Here is a 24,430-nt window from a genome sequence, read left to right as displayed (position 1 = left end):
CATTCAAATATCAGTCATATTAAATGAAGGGTGCACCCTACTTCAATCTGACCTCTTCAATAATTACAGCTGCAACTACTCTATCCTCAAATGGGGTCACATTCCAAGGGACTGAGGATTAGAATTTAGGCCTGACTTTTTGGAAAACACTATTTAATCCACAGCATTTGCCTAGCATACATTTGATGATTGGGTTAATAAACAAATGAAGAAGAACAGAGGTACTTACCTGTAAATTGGAGAAGCAGCCAATGAATAATTCTTCTCATTGGCACAGAGCTTCTAATTGACCTATTTTACGTATTGATCATTTTTATTCTTTTTCATGGGGAATTGCTGAAAAGTAAACCATTCCCACATTTATCCAGTAAAATAAATCACCCTCTCCATCTCTTTAGTTGCACTTTGTTTTGCAGTACTGGGGTTGAACCCAGGAGCCTTCTACCACTGAGCAGCCTCTCTAGCCCTTTTTATTTTTCATTTTGAGTCAGAGTATCGCTAAGTTGCCCAGGCTGGCCTTGAACATGCCATCCTCCTTCCTCAGCCTCCTAAGTAGCTTGGATTACAGGTGTGTGCCACCATGCCTAGGGAGTTGCACATTTTTATCCATACCCAAGATCATATACCTCAATTCATTGAATATTACTACACCCTATGAGTATGAAATAGTATTATCCCCGTTGCATGGATGGGGAAACTGAGGTGCAGAGGATTATGTAGCAAGCCCTAATAATGAGTAAAAAAATCAGGACTATAGTCCACATAATTTTTGTCCCTAAAGCCAATTTTTTCTTCTCATTAAAAAAAAAACTATCTATTTTTTCATTACATTTATCATGTATGAACATGTATTTACCATACTTTTTTTTTTCAAATAGCACAGTTACATACAGCAAAATACCACAACTCTCTTCACCATCCCCACACCACTCCTAGGTCTAAAACTCTGCCTGGCAGCCTCATTTTTCTTCCTGGCTTTTTTTCTTCTTCTTCTCTCTCTCTCTCTCTCTCCATTTACTGTCAAATATGTATATTATGTCTATTTTTAGGGCTTGTTTTTTATTTACATAAAAGGGATCACATTCTGCATGCTGTGCTAGGACTGACATTTTCCACTTAACAACACCCTGGAGATGATTTTTTTTTCATGTGTCAGCAGAACTGATGTTCCTCCTGGATGTACCAGCATAACAGCAGGGCCAGTTTCTGGTCACCACCCGTGCTCAGACCAGAGTGACATATTTCATTTCTTTTCTTTCTTGTTTGTATGTGGGTGCACACACATGCACACGTGTACTGGCGCTGCTGGGATTGAACCCCAAGCTTTTTGCATGCCAAATGGCCCTACCACCAAGCCACAGCCGAGCCACACCCCCAGCACTGGGGTTGCTTCTTTTGAATATTGCCCTGTGTGTCAATATGTACAGGTTTGGTGTCATTTGTTTAAATTGCTATGTAGGGCTGGGGTTGTGGCTCAGCAGTAAAGTGTTCATCTAGCATGTGCGAGGCCCTGGGTTCGATCCTCAGCACCACATTTAAATAAATAAAATAAAGGTATTGTGTCCAACTACAACTAAAAAATAAATATTCAAAAAAAATTGCTATGTAGTGCTTTGGGCTGCCACTTTTATGTAATCATCTGCTCTTTGTGTACATTTAGGTTTTCCCCAATTTTCACTATTTCAATAGGATGGACCCCAACATCCAGTTTCTATCTGTGAACATGTGTGAGAACATGAAACAATCTCTGCCTGGACACCTTCCCAATAAAGACACCTGTGATCTCTTCCTGTACAGTAGGGGGGACACTCCTTCCCAAAGGAGGCCCAGCTCTCTGGACCTCAGCACCCCCTGAGAATCTGAGTGGCTACAGGTACATTACCTAGGACCCTGGTTGCCCTTAGGACCACTGGGAGAGTCTGAATAAGGCCCTGGACCTGGACCTCATCTGCAGAAAATCTGATTAAACCAAACCAGGATGGGCCCCAGGCATCAGGATGACTTTTTAAATACTTCTATGAAAGTCAAATGTGTAACTTGGGGTTAAGAACCAATGACAAAGGGCCTTCCCAATTTTATTAAGTACCTGCCAAAAGATTTGAAACCTAAAGAGGGAAAAGTATTAAGAAAGGAAAGGCAAGAAGGAAGGGGAAAATAAATGGGGTAGGAAATAAAGAAACTTTGAATCGTGTCCCACAGAGGCTGAGATCCGCCTTCTCTCTACCCCTCCAAGGGACCCACATGTGGGACTGTGTCTCTCCCCAGGTGCTGCACCCCTAACTTGTGCTTATCACAAAAAGTCACTCCCCCAATCGAGTCCCAAGTCTAAACCAGCCTTTGGGATAAGGACCCATCAAGGGGACTTTCTGCACACTGTCACCCTTGTATATGATGTGATAGTGATGGGATCAGGACATTGTGGATTAGGCAAAATGTCTAGGACTTCACAACACAGAGTGAAGCCTAATGTCAGCTGTACACTTTAGTCAATAATGATGTTTCAATATCAGTTATCAATTGCAACAAATGTATCACACCATGGTTAGTTGTTAATGACAGGGGAAAGGAAAGGGGATGAGAGGAAGGACATGGGGACTCTGTACTCTGCTCAGTTTTTCTGTGAAGATAAAACTGATCTAAAAAATAAGACCCTACATACTAGTTCTCCTCTTTCTCTCCCCTTACCCTCCCTAGGAGAGTGGTTGAAACTTTAAAGTCTTTTGATTGAGAAATGACAGGATCACACAGAGCCTTTAATGCCTTAATTTTTTTTAATAAGTCAGTAAATAAATTAATCAACACAAGTACATTCATCCCAGTGGCCTCCTGCAGACACACACTGAGAAGAGCAGGGCCCCATGCATCCCTATACCTGTCCATCCATCCCCCAGCTCAGGGTCCACAGAGGGCACCTGCTGTGCTCACAGCTTCTCACGCCTCTTTATCATTCCACCAAGGCCACCTGCAGTTAAGGACCTTTTTTTTGTGTCCTGTGAACCCTCTTCTTTACCTTTCCCCTCACATTTCTGGGCCCAGGACTTTTTTATTTTTCAACTGAGGCTAATCTGATTACAGTGAAGGTGCTAATAAGGTGAATGAATGCCATTAACAGTACCAGATACAATCTGCATGTAAACCTGGGCTTCTGAGGGCCACGGGCTGGAATGTCAAGCATCTGGGGAGCGGCCAAGGAGGGAGGCCAGAGGGAGGGTCCTCTCCCAGACCTTTGGGGAGCCTCCTACTGTCCACTAATCATCCCCTTCATCAGCATTGTATTTCAAAGCTGATAATCAATTTACTAATGGCTTTTTTTTTTAGTTGTTTGTATACACCCTCTCCCTTTATTCTCAGCGACCCAATAAGTTACTGTTGTTTCCATTTTGCAGAGAAAGACCTTCAGAGTGGGTGAGCTAAGAAACCTGCTCCAGAGTGATGTTCAAACCTAGTTGGGATGCTGTTTTAATCTTCCTAATCTATTTCTATTGGTGAGGTTCTTAGGTTTATATCACTCCTGGGGACGGCAATGGATAGGACCCTGGCATGCATGCAGGTAGGACCCTCAGCAAGAGCTTCCTTCCCTCCCCATCTCCCTCTCCTGGCCCTGCAGAGCTAAAATCATCAACCCAGTTAGATTCCGCCTTCAAGGCAAGCCAAGCCAGTTTTTTTTTTCTTTTTTTAGAGAAGGGTCTTGCTAAGTTGCTTAGGGCCTCGCCAAGTTGCTGAGGCTGGCTTTGAATTCAGGATCCTCCTGCCTCAGCCTCCCAGGCCACTGGGATTACAGACATGCGCCACTGCGCCCAGCTCAAGGCAGCTTTGGTCCTCAAACATGTGTAGATGGAGCCATTGTTGGCCCAGGTGGTTGGAGCACCATGTTAAAGAGACCAAGACCACGAGTGCGATTCACTAATTTCCCGCACAGTTGCAGAGTGCTGGAAGAGTACCAAGTGTGGAATACCAAACATGACTCAGATATGTACCCTGCCCTCAGAGAGTTCTTAGGAGAGTAAAACAGAAGGGTCAGAAAGAGAGGGTGGGATTGAGGTTAGGAACAAACGGGCAAGCGAATTTATTTGGGGGAAACCCCACCAGGGATTCTGAGACTGTGTCTCCCATTGTCTGGGATGCACGTTCATAGAGTATGTTACAATCTAACCCAGTCACTGGCTAGATAATTCTAGAGACATGGTCACTAGATGGAAGGAGCCAGGAACAAATAATGCACAGGAACGATTGCAAAGCCGTCCCTGCCCTTGTTCATTTATTTGACAAATATATACTAATTCGGTTCCCACTTTGTGCTTGGCACTGTTCTAAGCCCTGGGTAGTCGAGAGGGAAACAGGACGGATGTAGCCCCTGCCTTGGAGTTTTCCTTTCACTTGGGCCACCAGACCACATCTTGATAATGCAGTAGATATAAAATATCAAGTGACACTTAGTGCTAGGGGAAAAAAACAGGGTTATGAGAAAGGAAAAAATATATTACCTTAGAAAAATAATTGGATGTCTACAGCCTGTGCCTCACAGGGACATCAGCAACACCAGTTCCCCCTGAGAAGCACAGCTGCATCCTTGGAAAATAAGCTAAATGATAAATATGCGTGGATCACAGAAGAGAGAAGGTATAATACCAGAACCATGATGTGGACTCAGACACCGAACGGTGGTGTTTCTGAGTTTCTCCTCCACCTTGGTTCAAATCCTACTTCTGTCATTTGCTAACTGTGTGATTAGGGGACATTTACATGTTCTTTTTAATTTTTAGTTTCCTTGCTTGAAAGCTGGGGAGAGTAATGCCCCTTAGGTTGCTGTGAAATTCGAAAGTAGGTGATGTTTGTGAAGTTCTTGGCACAATGTCCAGTACTCAATAAGTTCTCAGTAAGAGGTAAGCACAGTCAGGAGTTATTTAAGAGTGGGGACACAACAGGTTGGTATGGTGGCCTGGGCTGGAAATCCCAGCAACTGAGGAAGCTGAGGCAGGAGGATGGTAAGTTTGAGGCCAGCCTCAGCAACTTAATGAGACCCTGTCTCAAAAAAAAAAAAAAAAAAAAAAAGGGACTGGAAATACAGCTCAGTGTTAAAGAAAAAAAAAAAGAAAGAAAATTGAAAGAGAATGGGGATACATTCTGAGAAGTTCATCCCTAGGCAATTTTGTCCATGGGAATATCAGAGTACATTAAGTGCATTTATATAAGTCTAGCTGGTCAGTCACTCAATGTGGCCTCTTGATGCTATGGAGAAACAAGGGTTGGGTTTTTCTTTATTTTGGTTTTGGTTTTTGGTACCAGGGATTGAGCCCAAGGGTGCTTAACCACTGAGCCACATCCCTAACTCTTTTATTTTAAATTTGAGATGGGGTCTCACTAAGTTTCTTAGGATCTTGCTAAATTGCTGAAGTCGGCTTTGAACTTGAGATCCTCTTGCCTCAGCCTCTGAGCCGCTGGGATTGCCACTGTGCCTGGCAAGAAACGGGTATATATGAGATCTATGAGTCTGCTGCCAGCATAACAGGGCACACTGTTTATAATAAATCTTTTAAAATATGTAACCAGGAATACACTCTAAAATAACCACCAAGAGCTGGGAATGTAGCTCAGTGATAGAGCACTTTCCTAGCATGTGCAAGGCCCTGGGTTCCATCCCAGGTACTGCAGAATAAAATGAAATAACCATTAAAGTACAAACTAGTGAACACCTAAATCAGCAACATAGTTGTTTATTATCATTACCAAATATTGTGTATCACACATAATGGTGTGGTCATGGAGCTGGTAGACAGCAGGTTTGTTCACATATGGAGGACCCCGCACGTGAATAACGTGTTGCACTATGATGTTACAATGTCACTAGCCAGCAGGAGTTCTTCAACTCTTTTGTAGCTTTATGGAACCATTGTCATAGAAGTGGTATTTCACTGACTAAAACATTGTTATGTGGCACAAAGATAGACTATTTTAATTTTTGTTACCAAGAGTTGAAATAGTCCAAAATTATCTTCCAATTTTAATCCATCATCAATAGAAAGTAGAAAAATTTGTCCTTATAATGCTTTATTTTTTTTTAAAGTAGTCCTGTGAGTCCACTGCCTACCCCTGCCCTGAAAAAAAAAAAATCTCGAAAAAAAAACTCCAAAGGCTTTGAGATTCCCTTCTGTCCTGGTCAGGATGCCAGGGTCTGCCTACTGACCGCTGTTGTCAGTCAATGTTTAGGGAATGAGTGCATTTGGCACGTGCATATTTAAAGGATCTGTGTAGTGAACCCTTTATACAGTGTGAGCCCGTCTCCCCTGGCTCATCTTGACTCTGGGCAGCTGTGGCTTTGGCTGGTGAAGACAACCCTGGGTCCTCCCCTGCGTGTCAGCAGCCACCCAAGACCCTGCGGTGGCTGGGGAACCAGCCAGGGTCCAGATTCAGCCATGCATCACCCATGGGTCTATTTTCCGAAGAACCTGAACTGGCACAACCCAAAAAAAGTATTTTGACCCCAGCATGTTCTTCCTTGATTTCCATACCTTTAATTCAGAGGTCTCTGATTCATTGAAAATAGCTCCACAAGGTCTGATTTTTTTTGTGGGGGAGGGCGTACCAGGGATTGAACTCAGGGGCACTTGACCACTGGGCCATATCCCCGGCCCTATTTTGTATTTTATTTAGAGACAGGGTCTCATTGAGTTGTTTAGTGTCTCGCTGTTGCTGAGGCTGGCTTTGAACTCTTAATCCTCCCACCTCAGCCTCCTGAGTAGCTGGGATTATAGGTGTGTGCCACTGCGCCCAGTTCAAGGTCTGATTTTTGAGAGTCAATGACTAAGATGACTTTCTTTCCTGGTCATTGTCGTCATCTTTTCTTCTTTTTTAATTTTTTTAGATGTTGATGGACCTTTATTTTATTGATTTATTTATATGTAGTGCTCAGAATCGAACCCAGTGCCTCACACCCGGTAGGCAAATGCTCTACCATTGAGCCACAACCCCAGCCCCTCTTTCCTGGTCATCTGAGTCCATCTACTCTCAATTCCAACTCAGGCCAGAAGCTAGAGAGGTGCCACCCAAATTAATAGTGGGGAGGGGAGCCCGGGCACCATGCAGGAGTAGATTTAATCCTCCCAAATAGCTCATGATTTTTCTCCCTGGTTCACAGATGAGTGCACCAAGGCTCAGGGACAGTCACCTGACTTATAGTTTGTAAGTGAGAGAACAGGGTTGTGAAATTGGATCTGCCCAACTCCCAAGCCTGCCTTTCCCCCTGTGCCACCCCACACCCCCAGGAAGCAGTCCATTCAGCTCCAAGGATGTGGCCCATAGCTGAAGCTTCACCTGGCTTCTCAGTTTCCTCACCCAGAAGGTCTATGTTAGCAGGAAACTAGAAGGCTCCTCTCTCAGTGACCCAGCAAATCAGCTCTGGGTCTAGGATACTATACTATGAGCATTGAGAATTTGCCATCTCCTGAACCACAGATCCTGGTGTTTGGGGAATAAGTGGTGCCATACTGCCTGGAGTTTGACAGAGCCTCGGAGTCTGTCACTCTGGGGCCATGTCCTGCCAGACCTCAGGTTCCCTGGTCTCTGAGATTCCTTCTCACTTCGACAAGCTGCAAGGGTGAGTCTCACAGATATCTGGATGCCAGAGAGGGTACATGTGAAGGCAGAACCAGAGGTCAGGTGCTCAGATACCATCAGGATTTCTGTCAGAGAGCAAGAAAGGCTTCCTGTGGAGGAACTCAACTTGGCAGCCATTAGGGAGAGTTCTCAGAAAATCTGGGAAATCGACACGCCTCACCTGACTTAGGAAGAGCCTCTGTTCGAGGACAAATGCAAACCTTTTAGTCTGGAAACATTGTGGATAAGTGCCTGATGACATGAGGCAGGGAAGGGGGGGCGTTCTACCCGGGAAATCAAACTACCTGCCCCTTGGTGGAGTTGCCAGGATCAAAGAAGATAACGTCTTGGAGAGCTGGTCAGCCCTGTGGTGCCAGCGCAAGGATCAGGGTTCCCATTGTGAGCAGCAGCTGGGGGCTCTCTTCTGAGGCCTTGGGAGTAAATGGAGGCAGCATTGACTTTCATTCAGGGGGAAAAACCACCCAAGTAAGAGGAGCGCAGTCTGAAAAGCACCGCAGGTTCCAAGGTTCCAAAGGAATGATCACAAATGTCCAGTGTTTTGAGGTTCCGATCAAGGCCACTGCCTCTGAACACAACAGACCGTCATCCCTTCCACCCCTCTGCACATGCACACCTTTCACAATGTCTCATTTGACCCGTACCACACCTTCAGGAGGTGGTTCAGGGTGCAGTTATCCCATTCTATGGATAAGGAAATCAGGCTTCAAAACTGAGCAGTGAGAACACCCAATGCAATGCAAGCAGGAAGCTGTGTAGCTGCTGCTTCTCACTCCAGGTAGAGGCCAGTGTCCTTTCCACTGTGATGTAGCTCATGCATGTGAAAGATGCCCATTTTTCTTCCAATCCCATTGTGATATCAGATGTCCAAGAGAGTAGTAACATCATGTCATTGCCCTGATCTTGATGTTGTCTCCATGTCTTGACACTTCTTACCGTGTCTGACAAGGTCCTGATAAGTTGGCTGACCTTTGACCTCATTCCTGCTTCTTCCCACTGCCTCTATATATTCTAAGCACACTAACCTTTCAAGGACTCAGTGACGCCAGCCATACTGACTCCTGCCTCAGGGCCTTTGCCCATGCCACTCCCTCAGTACAAACTCATCTGCACTATTCTCATAATTTAGATCTGAGCTCAAATGTCATGTCCTCAGAAAGGATTTTCTTGACCATCTCAACACTCAGCCACTCTCCATCTTGCTCTGCCGTAGTCCGGCTGCAGCAGAATAATCAGGGGGGTGACGAACAACTTGTGTAGATTGATACAGCAGGAGTAGGAACCGTTTATTGCAGGACAGGAGCAGTATTTATACATTCCACACAGCTTATCTAATTAGCATAAACTAGATACATCAGTCAACCAATCAGGAATCTCTACACTTAATGGCTCTCTTTTGTTACTTCTCAAATCACTCCCTCTGGCATTTTGCCAGGCACCATCCAGACTTGTTTACGAACTCTAGCATTCCCCTGGCAAAATGCCAGGTGTTATTTTGACTTGTTTACAGACTCTAACATTGCTCCTTTTTATTTTCTATGGCACTTATCACTATCTAAGTATTTCCAGTTTATTTTTGTTTGTTTGTCACTCCCACCACCAGTCTCAAGAATGTAAAGTCCAGGTGCACAGTGGCCAGGGGCCTCATCTGCCTTTTTCCCTGAAGGAGGTTCCTGACCTATGTTTAATATGTAGCAAGCACTCAATCAATATTCATCAAATAAAATCAGTAAGTCTTTATTGAAATGTATTCAGTTGGTCTGTGGACAGCATGCGGAAATTGTTAAGGGCTACAGGTGAAAGGGAAAAGCCTTCTGTGAGTAATACTGAGATGTAGTTACCCACGGTTTCAGCAGCCGTAGATACGTCCACAGACAGTGTGAATCCTGGGTGGGACCCTCCCGGTGGGACCCTCCCTTCTTCTTTTGGTCTGTGTTTAATCCTGGACACAGCTCTGCGGTCCACAGCTCCCTAGGTGCCGCCACTCCCTAACAAAGGCTGAGGGTGGGGAGATCGTAAGTCCTGGGCAGTGGACAACTGACTGCTTCTGCAAAGCCATCAAGTGAGAAACACTGGCGAGTCACAGAGGGGCTGGGCATCCAGCAAGAGCGGACACTTCCACCCCTGGCCTTAGAACTTGGCCAACAAGAAAACAAAGCTGGCTCTCCGTGGCCCAAGACTCTCCCCATCATCAGCCCTTTCCTTCCCTTTCTACACTACGAGATCAAGTCCCAGGGCCGACCCAGGCATCCTGCAGCTGCTGGCTGGAAGGGCTCTGCACTGCTCCTTCTCCCTCCAAGTCTTCAGGTGTAGTGGAAGAAGGAGCTGAGAGTCCGTCTAGCTGAGCTGCTACACACAGGGACCCTGCATCTGTGGCAGTGAAGAGCCTGTGGCAAAGTTAATGAGAACTAATTATGGCCTGGTCATAAATCTGGAAACAGGAAGAGATATGTGTGTCTTCCTACATCCACCACCTCGTATGAACGTCCCATCAGCACGTGCATCTTCTCTCTCTCTCTCTCTCTCTCTCTCTCTCTCTCTCTCATTTATTTATTTATTTATTCTAATTTGTTATACATGACAGCAGAATGCATTTCAATTCATAGTACACATATGGAGCACAATTTTTCATGTCTCAGGTTGCACACAAAGTAGATTCACACCATTCATGTCTTCCATACACGTACCTAGGATAATGATGTCCATCTCATTCCACCATCTTTCCTACCCCCTGCCTCCTCCCTTCCCCTCCCTCTTCTTTGCCCTATCCAAAGTTTCTCCATTCCTCCCACGCTCCCATTGCCATACCCATTGTGGATCAGCATCCACCCATCAGAGAAAATGTTTGGCCTTTGGTTTTTGGAGATTGGCTTACTTCACTTAGTATGATATTCTCCAACTCCATCCACTTACCTGCAAATGCTATGATTTTGTTCTCTTTTAATGCTGAGTAATGTTCCATTGTGTATGTATGCACCACAGTTTCTTTATCCATTCATTTATTGAAGGGGATCTAGGTTGGTTCCACAGTTTAGCTATTGTGAATTGTGCTGCTATAAACATTGATGTGGCTGTGTCACTGCAGTATGCTGTTTTTAGTCTTTTGGGTATAAACCTAGGAAGGAGGGGGATAGCTGGGTCAAATGGTAGTTCCATTCCAAGTTTTCTAAGGAATCTCCATACTGCTTTCCAGATTGGCTGCACCAATTTGCAGTCCCCCCAGCAATGTATGAGTGTGCCTTTCTCCCCACATCCTTGCCAACACTTATTGTTGCTTGTATTCTTAATAGCTGCCATTCTGACTGGAGTGAGATGATATCTTAGAGTAGTTTTGATTTGCATTTCTCTAATTACTAGAAATGTTGAACATTTTTTTCACAGTAGGTGTATCTTATAAGCATTGTGCCACAGAACTCTTCTCTCTTCTCTTGCCCCAGTGATATGGACTGTGATCACAGAGAATGAGTGTGGGTTTAAAGAACTTTAAGGAAAATAATCACTTGTCTACAAAATATCCCTTTCTAAACTAGGAATGGAACCACCATTTGACCCAGTTATCCCACTCCTTGGCATATACCCAAAGGACTTAAAATCAGCGTATTACAGTGACACAACCACATCAATATTTATAGCAGCACAATTCATAATAGTGAATTTATGGAACCAGCCTAGATGCCCTTCAACAGATAAATGGATAAAGAAAATGTGATTTTATATATATATATATATATATATATATATATATATGTGTGTATATATATATATATATATATATATATATATATATATATACACACACACACACACACACAATGGAATATTATTCAGTTATAAAGAAGAATGAAACTATGGCATTTGCTGGTAAATGGATGGAGCTGGAGACTACCATGCTAAGTGAAATAAACCAATCCCAAAAAAACCAAAGGCCAAATGTTTTCTCTGATATGCAGATGCTAATGCACAATAAGGGATAAGGGAGGGAAGGATAGAAATTCATTGGATTAGATAAAGGGGAATGAAGGGAAGGGAGGGGAGATAGAAAAAGAAAGGCAGTAGAATAAATCAGACGTAACATTTCTTTTTCTTTTTCTTTTCTTTTTTTTTTTTGTACTGTAGCACTTTATTTTTCCTTACTCAATGAAGTGTTGCTGGGGCTGAATGTTCTCACAACAGTAGAAAACCAAAAATTTATCATCTCTTAAAGAATTGAGTACTAAAACAACCTTACATAAATTAAAATTAATAAATTTACAGTGTAAATGCAAACAATTTCCAACTCAAGGCACCTATGGTGGTCAGGCAGGAAAACATCATTAACAACGGAAACTGGATCCTAAGACTCAACCAGAGATAACATTTCCACGTTAATATATGAATGCATGACCAGTGAAACTCCACATCATGTACAGCTGCAAGAATGGAATCCTAATTAAAACAAGTTATACTCCATGTACGTATGTCAAAATACACTCCACTATCATGTGTACCTAAAAAGAACAAATGAAAAGAAAAATAATCTGGGCATGGTGGTGCACGCCTCTAATCCCAGCAGCATGGGAGGCTGAGACAGGAGGATCGTGAGTTCAAAGCCAGCCTCAGCAACTTAGTGAGGCACTAAGAAACTCAGTGCAAAACAACTATCTCAAAGGGGCTGGGGATGTGGCTCAGCGGTTGAGTGCCCCTGGGTTTGATCCCTGGTAACAAAACAAACATAACAAACAAAAACCAACAACAAATAAACAGAAAAAATCCTCCTTTCTAGCTGCAGTTTCATGGGCAAGACTAGCCCCTGTCACTGTGCAAAGGTATGAGCCATGTGATGCTGACATGACTGAGAACACTGTAATAATACCATTTCTACTTACTGAGTGGTGCTTTGCATAATGTTCACAGCTGTCCTATGAAACAGATGTGACTATTCTCATTTTTCAACTGAGAAGAAACTAAGGCCCGAGAAAGTAAACTAATGTGCCCACGTTCATATAATTAGGGATTGGCAGAGCCAGGGTTCCTTTTGATTCCAAAGATTTTCGAGTTTCTCTGTTCACAATTAAAAGTTATGGCGACCTGTTGAAGAATGAGTTTGTAATTCCCAATAGAATGGATGGATGCAGTTATTTTTAACATTCTGAATTAGAAGTGAGTGTTTAAGTTTCAGGTCTCATTTGCTCAAGTGTTTTAGTGGGTCTACCGGATGTTCACTTCTTAAACAAATATTAACGGAGGAGATACTAAGCAGCAAATACTATTGTGGGGGTGTGGGACGGTGATAAACAATGAACTGAGGACTACAACAATCCTCTCTGGGAAAGCTCATTTCTACTGGGCAGAGATGAGAAGAAACAAATAAGGAAAACTGGATTCAGTGTATTTGAGAGTTTTCTGTTTCTGTAACACAGACCCAAATCCTGGGTAAGTTATAATGAAAAGAGGTTTGTTTCAGCTCACAGTTCTGGTCCAAAGTCAAGGGGCTGCACCTGGTGATGACCTTGCTGGAAGAGTCCCAAGGTGATGCAGGGCATCACATGGCAAGACATGGAGAGGTCATATATGTGTGCAAGTCTCCTTTCTCTTCTTATTCATTCATTCAACCGGGGGCAGGGGGGCGGGGTTCCACCCTGATGTCCTGATCTGACCCTAATCACCTCCCAAATGCCTACCTCTAAATACCAAAATCAGAATAAGCTTCTATCTTTTCTTTATCTTCCAATACTGAGATTAAACCCAGGGACACTCTACCACTGAGCTACATCTCCAGCCCTTTTCAGTTTTTATTTTGATACATGGTATCACTAAGTTGCTGAGGCTGGCCTCCATCTCAGCCTCCTGAGTAGCTGGGATTACAGGAGTAGGCCACTGCATCTGGATCATTTCTATCCTCTGGTGATTAAACTCCAACATGAGCTTCAGAGGAGGCAAACCACACCCACAGCATCAGATAGTGGGAAATGCTGAGAAGTAAGCGTGGACCACCAGGGCTGGGATTGCAACTTTGAATGGTCTGTTCAAGCCAGACCTGGTTGAAAAGAAGGAATTCAAACAAAACTTGACGGAGGTGGATAAGGCACATGGCTACCTGGCGAAAGTTCATTCCAGATGTGGGAATAATCTGAGGTAGAGGGTGCTGTGTTGCTCAGTTTATTACAAAGATAAGTGAGTCTTATGAAAAAAACATCATTTGTTGAGTTGTTTGATATTTTAAATGACGAGAGAGAGAGAGAAAGAGAGAGAGGAAAAAAAAATCTTGAAATTAGCCTCTGAGCTAGAATCTTGATCAGCAGTTACCCTGAAAGAGGTTGGGCTGGAAATGGGACCTTTATGAACTTACACCTTGTTATGAGGTGTCCCCCCAAATCTCATGTGTGAGACACCGCAAGAAGGTTCAGAGGAGAAATAATTGGCTCTCAAGAGCCTTAACCCAATCAGTGAATTAATCTCCTGATGGGATTGATTATGTGGTAACTGAAGGCAGACGGGGTGTGGCTGGAGGAGGTGAGAATTGGGGGCGTGGCTTTGGGGTCTATATTTGCATCGCAAGTGGACACCTCTCTTTCTCTGCTTCTATGTGTGAGCTGGTCTCTGCCATGATGTCCTGCCTCACCTCAAGCCCCAAGGAATGGAGACTGCTGTCTATGGACTGAGACCTCTGAAATCATGAGACCCTATATAAACTTTTGCACCATTACAATTGTTCTGGTCAGGTCTTTTAGTCACAGCAGAAAAAAAAAAAAAGCTGATGAAAACGCACCTCAATTTTTAAAAATGAAAAAAAAAAAAAAGAGTCCTTAGCTTTTCACTTGTGGCATCTGAGATTGCATATTCGCAAGCGGCGTAAGAGCCACATTTCTAGCAGGTGTTTCATGGTGTCCTCTCCACAAGCCTGCTCCAGACTTAAGATTCGCTCAGAGAATCACAAGCTTCAACACCATGGGGGTTCCATGGTCTTGGGGGAGCTCAGCAACCTCTCTGGATCTCAGTTTCTAAACTATGAACTGAGATTGGTAACAATGGCATCTACCTGGCAAAACGACCACGAGATGGAAAAGAGATAAAGTCATTGAAAGTTCTTATACCTGGAGACCTCAGAAATCTTCATTTTATACATACGGATGTATCTGGTGTTTCAACTGAGAGCACCCACTGGGTTGCTTCTGTGGTCAGTTCCTTCTTGGGCTCTGCCACTGTCTCCTCTTGTTTGTGCTCATCACCCTCTTCTGGGCACTGGCTCCTGCTCTGGGACTTCAGGTCCCCCCGAGGTATTCTACAGTGAGGGGACAAAACACCTTCTGCTCCTTTTGGGAAATGGTGTGTTTTCGAGGACCCCAAAACCGAATTAGTTATACCCTAAAGTCTCAGGAGATTAATCAACAGCCCTTTCCATTACCATTACCTCAACCCAACAGGTCTCAGATCTTAGACCAGAGAGTGACCCGTAGAATCAATGTGAGAGGCCAAGGTCACGCTGTGTTGAGTGCATGGTTACTTCAAATGGGTTTTCCAAGGGATCAATTGCTGGCAGAGAGATGCTCAAGGGCCCAGGGTGGTGGACATTGTCTGCAGAGAATTTTAAACATTAGCGGAACCAAAGTCCAGCTGCCTTTTATAACTTCCATGCACCGGCAGTTCTAAACAAAGTCAGTGACAAAACACCACTCCCACCCCCAAGACCAAACCTTATATTGGTCTAAGTCTAAGAGAGTTGCTCTGATTACTATTTATTGACTTTAATTATATTTCTATATATAAATTATAATTACATCTATAATCACCTTTTCATTACTTATTTTTAAAAAACATTTTATTCTACCTAGGAGTTAATTGGGTAGTACTGTTCCCTATCCCCTTCCCCAAAGACTTAGTTAGCTAAATACCTGTGTTCCCACAGTCCATTCCTAATGGCATAACAGTTTAGAATAGCTAGAGTGTTATTCTAGACACAGTCATATTTGCAGCCCCGGGGCTGTCGTGTATTCTTGAATTTAAAGGGTTGAGTTGAGATAAACATTAATAGCAGAGTGAATATAAAGGCAAAGACATAATTTGACTGACTTCCATTCTATCATCTTTTGAGAAGACATAAAGTTTTCATCTGTGTTAAAAATCTAAGACCATGGAATAGTATGAACTTCAAGGTACGATATGTTGCTTAGTAATCATTTATTTGGGTTTCAGCATGAAACACATCACTAAATTTGGATAATATCTTTAATATGATTATTTATCCATTATTTTTAAATTATTATTTTAAAACCAAAGAATGAATCAAGAAAATGACTATTTCATAATTGTTAAGAAAAATAATGTTGACATGTAAAGGGAGTTGTAAAGAAATTAATGATTATAAATGTATCAAATGCATCCCAAAAGACTGTGATTACTACTTAATCACACATACTGTGGGCTGGGAATGTCGCTCAGTGGTGCACACCTGAGCTCCTGAGTTCAATCCCCAATACCACCCCCTCCCATATATAGAAACTGAGATGAAATGATGGATTTTTTTTTTTTTTGGCAGGGGCATCAAATCCAGGGTCTGTGCCATGCTAGGTAAGCACTCTGCCGCAGAGCTAAAGCCCAAGCCCACTAAAATGGTGGACATATTTTACTCTTCAGCTGATGTCCTGCTACATTACTATTGCTACTTTTGGTTGTTGTTGTTGTTGTTGTTGTTGTTTTGCCATGTGGGTAATTGAACCCAGGCCTCATGCATGCTAGGCAAGTGTTGTACCACTGAGCAACATTCCTAGCCTAGTTACTTTTACAGGATGGTTTCAGGTATAGTCCTGTTGAGAAACAGGGGGTGATGGAGATGAGCTAGGTGTCATTTATTTATTCAAAAAGCACTTCTTGATCGTCTCTGTGTACTCCAGCATAGCAGAGCCCTACACTTGACCCTGAAGGTTACAGGGCTCCAGAAGCTCAGGTTTCCCTACTTATTCCAAAACTGAGAAAAATAGCAGGAGATGAAGGTTAACTATCTGGGTCTTTAAATGGCTACAATTATGGTATCATTTCCAAAACACACCTATTAAAAGTGGGAGTTTATGGGGAGGAAACACACGCTTATAATATAGTAGCTGATAAACAGAAAATCCGTTTATGTTATTATATATTTAAAAGATGAGTCCTGACCTGCTGTGCAGAGACGAGTAATTGAGGAGAAACTCCCTTATAATGGAGAGCAACACATGCTCCAACACCCTCCCAGCACCTAGAGGGCCTCTTGACATCTCTGGAGCATGTTGTAAAGTGTGTTTTCCTGATTTATTTAATAAAAGCAATTCCTGCTCATTATTCCTCTTATTATCATTGGTAATAATAATGACATGGTGTTTGAACATGTTATTTTAGCTTGGAATTGGCCAGAAGGGTAGACTTCTACCCTATTCTTCATTACTCATCTAATAGTAGAGACCCATGAACCAACCTATGTGAGCGTGGGGTGGAAGAAAACACTTCCTTTAGGGTAGGGGTAGAGGTCAGTGCTACAGGTGTGGTTTTAGAGGTTGGGGGTTGACTGCTCATCTGTATCACACTCAGCGGTATGATCTTGTCTGTCCCTCAGAGGTGTCTGTGTGCTGTCCAACATCACAGAAGAAATGCACTCCATCATGGACTGCCATTTTTGCTGTAGAGCCTGTCCCTGGCATTATGGACTCAAGTCCTGCCTCTTTCTGGGTCAAGCCATCTTCATGGTGGCCTCTGTTATTAGACCTTTGAAGAGACTGGTTAACAGACATAGCCATAATGGATAGAGAAGCTGAAGCTTTCTATTTTGGACATTGTTATATAGGCAATGACCACTGTGATGTCAGGAGCCATCACAGTGGCTGTAAAAGCAAAGATGCAGACTTTCTCAAGTACAAAAACATCTTCACAGTGTACTAGAGTCTACAGATCTTATGGTACCTCCTATAGAACTCAGGTATCCCTTATTTTGGACCATAAAGGAGCTGAAAATCAACTAGGAACACCAGGAAAAGCAGACTACCACAGTGGCCTGGGTTGGAATCTCCTCTGTTCACTAAGAATGGTATTTTTGGGAATATCATAACCCTAATTTTCCTCATCTATATGGAGTACAACATAATGCCAAGCACAGAAGTGCATCATAAGACTTTGAAGCAAAGCTACATGTTAAAACATTGAGCATACACCAAGCATTCAACCAAGAGAAGCCACTGTCACAATGCTGCACCCAGCTACATCCACTAACACTGATGTTTTCATTAACATCATGTCCAAGTGGGCACAATGACACTGGGTCTTGAGAAATTCTCCTTTCGACCCTCTAGTAATGGTCAGAATAAGAGTGAATTGGAATGTCTTAATTTATTTCCTCCCAAAGAACTTAAAGATCAGTCTCACAAAAAAAAAAAAAAAAAAAAAAGACTTCATTGGTGTTTAATAACTGCACTGAAGGCAAACTATAATTATTTTCATGATTGAGATGCGGAAACCAAGGCTTGGAAAAGTTAAGAGAATTGCTTAAAATCATGTAATGAGCCAGGTTTTCTTCTGGGAAAATCCTGAAAATGAATTGGAATCAATATGGACCAACAGAGCTCTTTACGGATTATAAAGCACTTTCTCAAAAATATCTCTCTAATTTCACACAATATTACTTGCATTACTAAATAATATTACAATTATCATCATTTTATACATGAGAAAACTGAAATTCTGAAAAGGTTGCTTGGTCTGTCCACAGTCATGGTGCACTATGATTTGGCTCTTCAGTGTCCCCAGAAGGCCCATGTGTTCAAGGCTTGGTCATAGGGAGGTTATATTGGGAGGTGGCAGAACATGTGAGAGGTGGGGCTGCTGGAAGGTCTTTCGGTTGTAGGGAGCCTGTCCTTGAAGGGGATTGTGGAACCGTCCTCCTCCACCTCCTCGCCCCTGGCTTGCTTTAAGGTGAGCAGTTTTGTTCCTCCTGTCGTGACATGAGGTACCACCTCGCCACAGCTCTAATAGCCACAGGGCCAACTGATCATGGACCGGAACCTCTGAAACCACAAGCCAAAATAAATCTTCTCCTTTATAAGTTGCTTATCTCAGGTATCTGCCATAGTGACAGAAATAAGTAAAATCAGAACACTGTGGCTTCAAAGGCCAAAAATCAGCATATTTCTTGAACAGATAAACTAAAAGTGGAATGGGGATTCTGCTCAAAGTACATGCCTTCATCTCATTTTTTCCTCTCAGTCTTGTAACTTGCCATTTTCAAATCCTTGTTCCATTATTTAGCTCTCCTTGATTAATACTTTTCTTTCAGATCTCAAGGTATCCTGATTACCTGTGTAGTTCTCAGACTCTCAGAGCATGAGATCTCTATTTTATCATCCAACTTTAAAACCCAGTCCCCTGTGAAGTGCAATCCAAGACTTGTGGGCCCTGAAGGTTATGCAACTTGAGAGGCCCTCTACAGGAATGAAAACCAGATCAAAACAAAGTGACAACAAAAACAGAATTAGGTACACAGATCCTTGAAAGAAGCCCATCTAAGTGAAGGCCATATTGGGAGGTCCCATATCAGACCCAACCCCAGTCTGGTTACACCCTCATTGAGTCTACTTGGGGCCAGACACCAAGCTATACACCTGGCAAGCTTAGCTCACTCAACTGTCATAGCAACACAGTCAAGAAGGTACAACTGTCCCCATCTTATAATTCAACTGTTTCCAAGTTTGAGTTTCTTGAGCTCAGGGATTCTGCTTTCTCTTTCTTTTCTTTCCTTTTTAATTTTTTTCCCCCAGTGCCAAGGACCAAACCCAGAGCCTTGTAGGTACTAAGCAAGTACCCTGCCACTGAGTGAAACCCCCAACCCCAGGGATCCTGCTTTCCATTTCTTGGTAGAACCTCCTATGAGTCCAACTCACTTCCGAATTCATAAATATTTTATGAATGGATGGAACATTCATTCTTTTTTCTTTATTCATTGAACAAATGAATAAAGAAAGAGTAAATTTTTAATAGCTACCTGTGGAATTTATAGCAGAAAATTTAAGGATTATTATAATTACCATTTATCAAGTACCTATTGTGATTCAGTCACTCGGCAGAGTGAGTATTATTATCTCTAATTAACCGCTGAGGAAACTGAGGCTCTGAGTGGTAAAGTCATTTGCCCAAGGTCAAACAGTCAGTAAGTGGCAGACCAGATCCAATTACCTCTAAAGCCCAAGTTCTTTCCATCTTACAGTACACCCTGGAAGCAAGAGCAAGGACACTTCAATCAGGGAGCCGTGTCCTGCAGGCTCTGCGCCTGCTCTCTCTGCATGCCTCACCTGAGAATGAGGAGGTGGAGGGAAGTCCCTAACTGCTTTCCCTGGCTTCCGTGTTCCCACAGAACCTTGGACATGCTCTGTCCCTGTGACATACTAGCTACATAAATATGGACAGCTGGCAAAATCCTTTTAGTGGGTCTGCAGTAGGAAGTAGAATTAAATAAAAGTTAGCTTGGAAAAGAGTTGGCCTGCCAAGAGGACCAGGGTGTTGAGGACCACACTTGTGAACCACTTCCTGGACCCATGCAGAGGGAGGCACAAAAAGGTCCTCTGGTGCTTTTGCCTTTGGCCCCAGACTTCTCCTCAGATAGGCCAGAAGAATGATGCCCTTTGTGGTCTCTTTGGATCAACAAGACTCTGTGATCATAGAGGAATGTGAGGATGAATGCCAGATTCCCACCAAGAGCTGGTAATGACAAAGTCTCTCTTGGGCAATTTTTATATGATGAAAATGTGATGGTGCTTTTAAGAGGTTTCAAGAGCCTCGGGCGAAAGATGCTTTGATAAGAGTGGAATGGAGTGCTCACAGGCTCTCACCTCCATTATCTCCTCAAGTCTCCCTGATCCTTTAGGGCTGGGCAGGAGGCCGCCAAAGCCATTCTTATTTCACAGAGAGGAAATTGCAAGCCCAGGACCATGGATCTCAGAAATTCACTGTTTATTCTCTGTTTGGTTTAGTATATGATTGACCTTCATACAAGAAGGTCTAGAAGACAGTGAGTTGGAATCTTTCCTTTGCATTGTAATTCAATCAGGCATCACAGAGGAGTTGGTATTTTAAGAATGTTCTTTGATGCTGGGGAAGACGGTCATGGTGAAGGTGGTGATGACAATGACAATGGTGACTATGACCATTAGCAGAGATCTGAATTCACTCAGAAATAACAGCACAGAGTGCATTAGAGCAAGCCACCTAATTCCAAGTCCTTCAGCACTAAGGACCAAAGACCCTGAAGAATTCCCCCAACATGGTGACAAATGGCTCCTAACAGAAAAGGGGGTGCACAGAGACCAGAAGCAACCTGCCCTTTAATGTTTAGTCGGGTCTACAGTTAGTGGTTCTGGATTCCAGGAATTCCCTCTTCCTACAGGGGTTTCTAGCTTTGTCTGGGGGCACTGGCAGATGAGGACATGTAAGGATCAGATATTCTTCCAAAAAGGACTTGAAGAGGGTAATCATCTGCTTCCTTATGGTCCACTTCAGGTTCTTAGTGGAGGTCACAAGTTCCTTGGAGGGGGCAGATGGGAGTCAGTCAATGACTAAGAAAAATGGTAGTATGAACATCTGCCTTGGCATTGCCCAGTGGGCTGGCGAAGATTTCCTTAGGGGCTGGGGATGTGGCTCAAGCGGTAGCACGCTCTCCTGGCATGCGTGCAGCCCGGGCTCGATCCTCAGCACCACATACAAACAAAGATGTTGTATCCATCGAAAACTAAAAATAAATAAATAAATAGATATTTTAAAATTCTCTCTCTCTCTCTTTAAAAAAAAAAGACTTCCTTAGATTGAATTTGCCTGATTCTGCTTTTTCCTCTCCCAAGTTTTACTGCCTGCAAGACTTAACTCCACCTAAGTATCTGCTTGCTGGAGAACCCAACAGACGTGCCTACCTTAACTTTCAAAGCAATGGAGATGTGTAGTGCCTGGACAAAACTAGAAACAGCAAGATAGGGCGCCTAGTAGAAGGAGAAGGAAGAACTCTGCCCACAGACCACCACAAGTAAATGACAGCTAAGTGACTGGAGGCTTTGATGGCAGCAGCTGGCACCAGTGCTACTCAGGGCTTATCAGAACCAGGGTGTCAGGTTCCCCTCCAAGCAGCAAACTGCACTTAGGTGGTATGACAAGGATTTCTTCTATTATCTTGAAGCTTGAGTAGATTCTTTTACTGCTCTCAGCCTCAGTTTTCCCATAAGTAAAATGGGACAGGTAACACTTACTGTTACATCTCACCTTTTACCCAAAGGTAATTCTAGAGATAGAAAATAGATTAGTGGTTGCTTAGGACTGGTGAGGTTGGAGCTAGCGGAGGACGATGGCTGGAGTATACAAGGTCTGTTGTCTTTTTTTGTACCAGGGATTGAGCCCAGGGCCACTTAACCACTGAGCTACCCCAGACCTTTCTATTTTTGTTTGTTTTTTTGTTTTGTTGTTGTTGTTTTGAAACAGGGTTTCACTGAGTTGCTTAGGGTTTCTTTTTGATGTAATGGAAAAGTTCTAAAAATCGAACGTGGAGATGACTGCACAACTCTGAGAATATTATAAAAACATATGAATTGTAGATTTGAAATGAGTGAATTGTATCTCAGTAAGGAAATTGTTTTTAAATATTTAGTTTAACAAATTATTACAAAATGAGTTACCCAGATAACCATCACCCAGATCAAGAAATGGAACATTCCAGAATTCCTGAAGTCTTCTTATCTCCTGTAAGAACATGTATTTTTAATGTGTTTATTTGTTCCTCTATCTCCAGAAATCTTACTGAACATCCCTGGAATGGGTCATTGGTGGCAGCAGGCATTAACTTCCATGGTCTACAGTAAGACAGGGCAGCCTCAGAGGTGATTTTTCCCATGACACACACAGTTAATTTCTGGTGTCCCTTTAAAAGGGACACTGATAAATTTGGGCTCAACCCAAAGAAGTATGGACAGAACAAGAAAAGGTCCAGATCACATGAGGAACCACTGAAGAACCAGCTCCTCTTAGCCTGGAGAAGAGATCTCTGGGGACCTTGTTGTTTTCTTCCCATATTAGAGCTGCCACATTGACCTGTGTATCACACATTCAGCAGATCTAGGAAACGGAGAGACAGGCATAGTCCCAACAGGTATAGAGTCCCCCATTACAAATGGCATTTGACACCCCAACAGAGTCACAGCCATTTATCAAAAGTCCAGCATGTATCAGGCTCTATGCATTATCCAGAATCCTCACAATGACCTTGTCAAATAAATTTAATTCTTCCTCATTTTGCAAATGGTGAGCTAGCTGGGAGGAGAAGAACTTTATGGGGGTAGATTTCACAATGTGATCCTCTCCCGAGCATCATTATCCTGTTTGAAATGAACATGCAAAGTGAAGGAAAAAAGGATGGAAAGAAGGGAGGGGGAGAGAAAGGAAAAGAAGACAGGAACAAGCCATAAAAGCCTGTCCAGAGGAGGATAGAAGAGAAATTGAGATTGGGTAGCAGGATTCCCCAAGCTGGTTTGTTCTGAAGAACTGCAGTGATACCCCCTTGGCCTGTCCTTGACCAATTTCCCCCACCAAACCTCTGTGCTTTTACTCTCAAGCCCATTCCAAAGGATCAGGGGAACGTCTCCCCCCAAATCCAAAGCCAATATGACCATGCTGCAAAGCAAGAGAGATACAGGGAGATTAGCAAAGGAGCTGGGAGATGGGGGTGCTCCTGAAAATTGCTGATGAAGGAGAAAGAGGGAGGCTATCAGATATGCACTTGGCCTAGGTACGCGCAGGACTGGGGCTGTCTGTGGATATGAGGGTGAAACTGACCTAGTGTTGGAGGACGTCTTACCCTTTACTGAAATTCAGATTCAAGATTCCACTTGTCCTAAAGGCCTTTAGGAACTAGCCAGTCTCAGAGCTTGATGTCATTCTTATCATTAACCCCTTAGATCCCCACACCATCCCTGTGTAATAAGCAACATTGCCTGCCCCTATATTAAAGATGATGAAACTAGGGCTCAGAGAGCTTACGTTATTTGCCTGAGCCCAAACCAGAAGCGGCATCAACTGTGTTGTGAAATATTGGTCTATTTCTGGCTCCTTCCAGGTTCCTTGTCTAAGGGGCCATGTGATCATTCGCATACACACACACACACACACACACACACACACATCACCTTTGTCAGGCCTTAGGTTCCCAATCTGTGAACCTGTGGCCTGGAAAGAGCTTGGTTCAATGGCTGGAATAAGTGGCCTGAAGAGAAAAAAGAAAAGTGCTTTTTGAAATTGAGCTCATACTATGACATCATTCAGGTACAACTCTTGGTTTAGGGACAGGTTGCTCAAAGAGTTGACCATATAGAAAATTGCTCGGACGACTGAGATTTGAGCAGAGTCAAGAGATCTGACAAGTCAAGGTCATCTTGCAAGCCAAGGTTTGGTGCACCAAAGTTGCAAGTGCTTCTGTCTCTGAGGCTCTGTCCAAATCCTCGTGACATCCATTCGCTTTTGGTTTCCCTTGACAGAGATGGGGAACTGGTGAGTGGGGGCAGTGGGTCCTTTTCCTCAGATCTTGTAATGCAGGCTTAACAGGCGAGCAATTACACTCACCCAGTGAGGGCGCTGATGGTCTCTCTTCTGAACATTAACCCAGCAGCCCACGCCACACCCCTGCGTTCTGGCACCGGTCCAGGCTTCCAGAGCCTTATCTGTCAGACCCTTAATAAAAACAGGACCAGGCTGCCTAATGACCCAGGGGCTAACTCTGCCTCCTTTCTTGCCCATTCTACTCTCTGCCCCGCCGCAGGCCCTCTGCTCTAAGAAGAAAAGATGTTTTTCAGCT

General features: G+C 43.3%; 1 long non-coding RNA gene across 2 annotated transcripts in view; it reads right to left on the bottom strand.

Annotated features, from left to right (window-relative positions):
* Positions 1 to 24,430, bottom strand: part of LOC124103273 (uncharacterized) — a 41,744-nt gene that overhangs the window by 6,560 nt on the left and 10,754 nt on the right. For both annotated transcript variants that reach the window (XR_006855158.2, XR_009228278.1), the window contains exon 2: positions 230 to 9,998. This is a non-coding gene — a long non-coding RNA (uncharacterized LOC124103273). The remainder of the gene's footprint in view (positions 1 to 229; positions 9,999 to 24,430) is intronic.

This window comes from Marmota monax, unplaced genomic scaffold, assembly GCF_021218885.2.
Source record: "Marmota monax isolate L192 unplaced genomic scaffold, Marmota_monax_Labrador192_F-V1.1 WCK01_AAM20220418_F8-fsc00163, whole genome shotgun sequence".
Classification (NCBI taxonomy): Eukaryota; Metazoa; Chordata; class Mammalia; order Rodentia; family Sciuridae; genus Marmota; species Marmota monax.
This window is presented reverse-complemented; position numbering and strand designations above follow the sequence as displayed.